This window comes from Ciona intestinalis, chromosome 1 (assembly GCF_000224145.3).
Source record: "Ciona intestinalis chromosome 1, KH, whole genome shotgun sequence".
Lineage (NCBI taxonomy): Eukaryota > Metazoa > Chordata > Ascidiacea > Phlebobranchia > Cionidae > Ciona > Ciona intestinalis.
In genome coordinates this window covers 6,760,716-6,768,346 of record NC_020166.2, presented here as the reverse complement: position 1 = coordinate 6,768,346, position 7,631 = coordinate 6,760,716, and the positions used below count along the sequence as shown (strand labels likewise).

Below are 7,631 nucleotides of genomic sequence, written 5' to 3'. Positions count from 1 at the left end.
ATGATCTGTCTGTATTTATAACTTTACCGACGCTACTGTCTTTTACCATAGAGATACAACTTAAACACCAGTCTGAAAGTTTGTTATCGAGTTCAGTCTATTACATTTAAGGTGTCTATGATAACACGCACCTCCCTCAACAGAAATCCGACTCCAGCAGAAAAGTAATAACTCTATGACAAGTCCAGGTTACAACCCAGTTTATTCGACAAAACGACATCACGCTACAGATAACAGTGAGAACTGCAAAGGCATTACAAGGCCCAACTGCCAGTCCATACAGCACTGGAAGAGCTTAATCTGTCCAGCTGGCGTAATGTATATGCAATATGCACCTTGATTGTTTCCTGTAACCCATGTATAACAATGCTTGCATTTATCACATTTCTTTGCCTTGATTCCACCAATGTTTGCATATTTCACCTAAGAATGTCCAGTCATTAGTGTTGTCAATTTTGGAAGTCATTTCTGGTCAGTGTTTTTGTACTGGGGAGCTTTCATATGATGCTCTTGGAGATGAAAAATAATTAAATGGCCCGGCAAGTGCTTCACCAGAATACACAAGCTTACCAACTAAATAAGCAGTTGCATTTGAATTTTTGTAGTCTGTGAGAAGCATGTACGGCTTGGCTGCTTGTCATAACATTAACAGGATAATAAACTGCCTGTGCTATTCTTGGCCACCTGTCCAGCCAAAGAAGAAATTATGATTATAAAGGCAAGATAAAAACCATGATGAAAATCCTTTGAAATTTTGATGGCAAATAAAGGTACACTGGATAGCTGCTTGTCATAACATTAACAGGATAATAAACTGCCTGTGCTATTCTTGGCCATTTGTCCGACCAAAGAAGAAATTATAATTATAAAGGCAAGATAAAAACCATGATGAAAATCCTTTGAAATTTTGATGGCAAATAAAGGTACACTGGATATATATCTACCTGGACTAGATGATGACAAAATTACAAATGAAATAATGGAAGCAGGGAAGGAATATTTGTTTAAGCGGTTGGATTCAAACTTTTGTGGACACACAATATGTTGTGGACTGCAGCCATCTTTACCACTATCGGTTGAATGAATGAATGAAGTTACATGAGGTAAACAGAAAATTGGGGTGTTTTATCATCTGCATCTTACTTCATATCCACTTTTACAACCTGTCATAACCAGCCATACACATGATTTCTCACTATATCTTGCATACAAGCATTTTGTTATATATGAAACCTGTTTCAAAACTGACATTGCCTTTACCAGCATATACAAACGACACACATGATTTCTCACTATATCTTGCATACAAGCATTTTGTTATATATATGTAACCTGTTTCAAAACTGACATTGCCTTTACCAGCATATACAAACGACAAAAGGGATGGCATTTTTTTTTAATTTGACTCGTCTTTTTTTACATCTTTTTTTATCATCTGCATCTTAGTTCATATCCACTTTTACAACCTGTCACATGACCAGCCATACACAGGATTTCTCACTATATCTTGCATACAAGCATTTTGTTATACATGTAACCTGTTTCAAAACTGACATTGCCTTTACCAGCATATACAAACCACAAAAGGGATGGCATTTATTTTTAATTTGACTCGTCTTTTTTTACATCTTTTTATCTGTCCTGCTATTCTACCTAATACATCATTTCTCAAGTTTTAGAGCAGTACAGAGGCCCCTTCTTGAGATGAATATTAGGATTTTTTGACAAAAAAAAAACAAATGCCAAAAAGGAATTTCGAAAAGCAAGCAGTCTACTTAAATTCAAAAATAAACTGGTGGTAGGTCTTGCAGTTCAGAGAATATTTATAGTTAGAAAAGTTTTGCTAAAACGCTCGTTTGTCTTAAACAAACATAGCTCAGTTAAGATTTCACACTGGTGGCCAATCATAAACATAATACACGTAAGCTAAACAAAAAAAACAAAACATTTATACTGTACTAACTGCTATAACTTAGAGCCAACACTATCTAATGCGATAATTCGTCAAATAACTCATCAAAACGGTCTTACAATTCAAACAAGCGCTGCAAAACCATCCGCCTCCAGTTTCGAGAGAGGCGCCGACGGTGTCCAGGCCTGTTATAGAGGGCGCCATGTATATACCACTTCTTCGGACTAACCACAAAGACATTTGAATCTCATCTTAACCCGTTCATTGGATTTTACACAACTCTTATTTTCTGCCCTGCGACCAGGTGACTTGTGTTTTTGCATTTTTTTTCTTTCGTTTGTTTATCCCAACACTTGTGTGCTAGGGAGCCCAATAGGATAGTACTTGGAGCCATAGCAACCTGAATATATAATCTTAGTTATTGTAAATATTTTTTCTTTCGTTTGTTTATCCCAACACTTGTGTGCTAGACCCTAATGGGATAGTACTTGGAGCCATAGCAACCTGAATATAATCTTAGTTATTGTAAATATTTTTCCTCTTGTGTACCTCTGCGTATTAACTGTATTTATACTGTTGTACAGTATTGCAACCGTATCTTCCGACACCCGTGCAAAACCTTAAGCATACGTAATTGATAATCGAAAACGAACAAAATTGGCAATATGTCAAATATTAAAATCGTGGAATTGGAAATGGAGATAAAGAGATCAATTGTAATTCAGTTAAAAGAAAATGTAGAATCTATTAGTGTCTCCACATTCATGGAGCTCTTCGGAAACGGAGGACCCCTCGAAGTACTGACCGGGGAGGTAGAGGGCGTGATAATGGAGTCCTTTAAAGACGCTGCTTTCCTGGTCACTCTAAAAACCGACAGCCCAGAAAACATTAAGAACATTTTGGACTACTGCAACAACTAAGACATCTACTACCGGACAAAATGGGAACAAAACCAAAGTTACGGCACACCTACCAAGACCACCAAAGGAAATAGTGACCCTGCACCCGATTCCACATGCTATATTGACGAACCTAAAATAGAATCCCACTTACCATTGTGCAGATTCTCCAAAGAACGTGGTCACGTGCAGACAAAAGGCCACAAGAAAGGGTTCTGTACGTTCTGCAAGTCAGATGGGCACATATTAAGAAACTGCCGATCAAAACCTTCAACACAGCCGATAACCCCTGGAGAAAACAAACCAATCAATACCATGCAACGCCAAAGTCTACCCCAGCAATTGAAATAAGAAACCGGTTTAACATATTACAAAACACAATAAACATAGACAGTATGGAGCATTTTCCCTCAATGCAGGCAGGAACGAACAGAACCATAAATACAAGAACATCCACTCCACCTTAAGGCAAAGACACCCAAAAAAACGCCCAAAATAAAAAGAATGCCCATCCCAATGCTAAAAAAACAAACTGATGAGGAAACAGCATCAAACAAACAGCTAGACCTGCATGAAACATTGGAAACAGCAACCGCGGATCAACCAACTACAATCAATGACCAAGAACCAACTTCAGACCATTCAGACGACCAGACCGAAACGAATATCCAAATAATTGAAAATTACCACAGGCTTTATCACTCCAATATTATGGACACAGCATCTAACATGGTAGAAATCATTGAAACTGAACCACCCCAGATCCACAAAGATCGTCCGGCAGCCTGGAGGAACTCTTCGAACAAAGTTCAACAGCTTCAATAAGAAGGAAGACATTCCAAACCTTATAGCCGTATATCTATAATTTTAATATACTATACTTAAACTAATAGATTCCTTTTTACAGAGACTATGGCTCTAACTACTAGTAATAATAATGATTCAAATATCCAACAAACAACAGCCTCATCCGAAGGACTCATATAATTTTTGGAACGATAAATGTAAAGAGTATAAAAAAAAATTAAATGCAATCATAAATTACCTCTAAATAAATGAGATTGATATCTTGTGCATACAAAAAACTGGATATATGACTCACCACATGATTAAACAAATCGAATTAGCCTGTAACGTAAACACTTCTTCCAATACAATAATTGACAAAATAGAACCACATTTTCGAGCAGGTACTATATGTCTAATAAAAATATATAACAGATCAATATGAAATATCTTATGAAATTATCATTCCAAATCGAATCCAGAAAATCAAACTAAAAGAAAAGAATGGATATTTTTGCATATACAATTTATATTTGCAATCCGGTAGTAAAGCGGATCAACAATTGGATATATTGGAACAAAAATTGGAACTCAATTTAACAACTAAAAACTTAGTAATTGGGGATTTTAACTTCGTCACCGAACATATCGATACGTTCAGCACGCGAATATGGTGAAACGCAACTTAAAAAATGGGGAATAATAAAAAAAAGCTATACGACGTACACCGGAAAATACACAAAGACAAAATTATATATACCTGCACGACTTTTGTTTCTGCCAGCGGAATAGATAGAATATATGCTAAATCAAAACATCCTTCCGTTAGTTTTAGATATCCATTATGTGACAAACAACTTTTCGCACCACAACTGCTGCCCGCAATGGAATTACGCATAAAATGCGGGTCCCTCCTTTTACAAAATAAAAAAACAATACGCTAAACCACAAACATTCAAAATGCTATATACACCTACTGGAAAAATTGGCGGTTTATTTTGGAATGGTGGGAAAAACGGAAATAATGAAAAAACGAAGCTACGGACTTTTCAAATATAGAAGCCACGTTGAACGAATTTGTTACATAGAATGTGTAAAAAGATTAAATGACATAAAAATAAACGATAAAAATTTTTAAAATAATCATAAATATATAATCCTACAACATAATATAAACGCATAGAAGATAAAATACACACCAGGGAGCTCTAATCAGGGCGAAGATAAAAAAATACGACAATGAAGAACAACCAACAAAAGATTTTTTTCATGTTCAATCCCAATATAGTATATAGTATCGTTACGAAACAAGGCCTACTAACTGAAAATAGAACTGAAATAATAATCTAATGACTTAATCAATATTTCAATCCCCAACATAAAAACAAAAGTATTAAGCGCTTAACTCAGCAGGTTTTTTGAAATACCATTATTACAACCATTATCACATTGGCCACATTTGCACAGAATTGGGTTCAAGGTGTTTTCTTTGTACGAAGACTACTTTTTGAATTAAAAGCACATAAGTCAGACATTTTACGGAATTAAAAGCACATAAGTCAGACATTTTACGGTATTTCTATTTAAATAAGGTAAGAATCTGAGCTTTGGCTCAACTATATACAAATAAAAGAAGGTGTTTTCTTTATACGAAGACTACTTTTTTTTTGAATTAAAAGCACATAAGTCAGACATTTTACGGAATTAAAAGCACATAAGTCAGACATTTTACGGTATTTCTATTTAAATAAGGTAAGAATCTGAGCTTTGGCTCAACTATATACAAATAAAAGAAGGTGTTTTCTTTATACGAAGACTACTTTTTGAATTAAATCACATAAGTCAGACATTTTAAGGTATTCTATTTGAATAAGGTAAGAATCTGAGCTTTGGCTCAACTATATACAAATAAAAGAGTTCTTGACCTAAAATACTTGTTTGAATATTTTTCGCGCGCGCTACACCGCACAACCTAAGAGCTATCGGACTTTACTATTATTACATACCGTTATCACATTTGTCAGATTAACACATCGGCTACATTTGCACCGAATTGTGTTTCAAGGTGTTTTCTTTATACGAAGACTACTTTTTGAATTGATACCGTTATCACATTTGTCAGATTAACACATCGGCTACATTTGCACCGAATTGTGTTTCAAGGTGTTTTCTTTATACGAAGACTACTTTTTGAATTGAAGCCCCCCAACTTCGACATTTTAAGCTATTCTATTTAAATAAGGTAAGAATCTGAGCTTTGGCTCAACTATGTACAAATAAAAGAGTTCTGGACCTAAAATACTTGTTTGATCTCTGCACCACACAACGTAAGAGCTGTCGGACTTTACCATTATTACAACCGTTATCACATTTGTCAGATTAACGCATCGGCTACATTTGCACTGAATTGGGTTCATTGTGTTTTCTTTATACAAAGACTACTTTTTGAATTGAAGCATCCAACTCAGACATTTTAAGGTTTACTTTTCCAAATTCAATTAGAACAGTGATTCGACGACGGGACCAGCGATCAACTCTACTCTTCCAGAAGCAAGAAAACTCCACCCTCCACTCTAGCTGCTAAGACAAAGAGCTGCTGTTCCCCAGAAGAGAACATCTACTGCCCTCCTTTGGACGACCACTCTCGAACATCCCTCGACGACCACCATCTCTTGACCACTCTTCGAAGACTCTTCGGCGACCTCTCGGCTACCCCTCGGTGTCGACGACGGAAATTTCCTTTTCTCGGCATCAGAAAATACTTCCTTGGAAACAACCTTCAAACTCGCCCTTCCCACAAACTTTGGATTATAATCTGCAAAACCTGTTGGATTAACCACCGAAACCTCATATTTGGATTACCCTTTCCGTGCTGAAAATTGTATTACTTACTACAAACACTGAATTATCTTCCCTCTGCCCATCGACCAGGCGACTTGTTTTGTTATTGTTTTCCTATTGCTTTTTGTAGTAGCTGTTCTTGTAAATAGTTTTCTTTTTAGTGCGGTCTGGTGTTTGAAACGCGCGCCGCGGCGCCTGCCGTTAGACAGCCGTGTAACTGTTTTTTTTTCTCGATCTAAATATATCCTGCCGTCGTAAGCTTTCCTTGTACTTAAATTCATAACTTTAGCCATGGCAACCTGCAAGGTTTTAGAAATAGAATCAGAAATAAAGCGATCACTCATTCTCCAACTGAAGGGCAATATTGAACATATAAGCGTTTCCGTGTTTATGGAACGCTTTGGTACAGGCAAGCCCCTTGAACTACTCAAAAATCAAGTTAATGGAGTAATTACTGACTCTTTTAAGGATATGACCTTTTTGATTACTATAAAACCGAAATTTGCCCATAATATCCAATTAATCATCAACCATGTCAACAATGAAAGAGTAAACTTCGCTTCGGAAAATGGGAACGAAATGTATATATCTGCGTTTTTGCCATCCCCACCAAAAGAAATTGTTACACTGCACCCGGTCCCGGCATATATAGAATTTTCTAAGATAAAAACGTTACTGGAAAGAAACAGATGGGGCAAAATAGTGGAAATGGAATTTGGCTTCCACCGAAATTTCAAGAAACATAAAAAAAATCAATGTATATTTTGAAAAACTGAACATAAACAATATCCCCAAAGTAATTAAAATATGTGGAAAATACGCTACAGTGACGAGGCCTGGGGAATCTCATCTACCCCTTTGTCGGTTCTGCAAAGAACGTGGGCATGTGCAAACAAGATGCCCAAAAAAAGGATACTGCACATTTTGCAAATGCGAAGGACATATTCTTCGAAATTGCCGATCCAGACCAACCGACATTCTGCAGAAGACCCCACAGCCATGGACAATAATAAGAAAAACCAACACCCAAATAATGCCAACACCCATACCCTCAACCCCTACCCAAAATAGATTTGCAATATTGGAAACTCAAACAAATGAAAACAACATGAATGAAGGAACCCCAACACAATTGGAGAACCTGAACAAATTTCCCCAACTTCTGAAAGCACCAAAAACGACCACTACCTCTA

General features: G+C 36.5%; 2 long non-coding RNA genes across 2 annotated transcripts; one reads left to right on the top strand and one right to left on the bottom strand.

Moving 5' to 3' along the window:
• Positions 1-2,696: 2,696 nt before the first annotated feature.
• On the bottom strand, positions 2,697-3,046 carry LOC113474518. Its single transcript, XR_003396180.1, has 2 exons — positions 2,966-3,046; positions 2,697-2,775 (listed from the first exon to the last, which is right to left on the bottom strand). It is a non-coding gene; the product is annotated as an uncharacterized LOC113474518 (long non-coding RNA).
• An 844-nt stretch (positions 3,047-3,890) lies between these two features.
• LOC113474500 lies at positions 3,891-5,528 on the top strand. The gene is made up of 2 exons (XR_003396161.1): positions 3,891-5,077; positions 5,394-5,528. It is a non-coding gene; the product is annotated as an uncharacterized LOC113474500 (long non-coding RNA).
• The last annotated feature ends 2,103 nt before the right edge of the window (positions 5,529-7,631 follow it).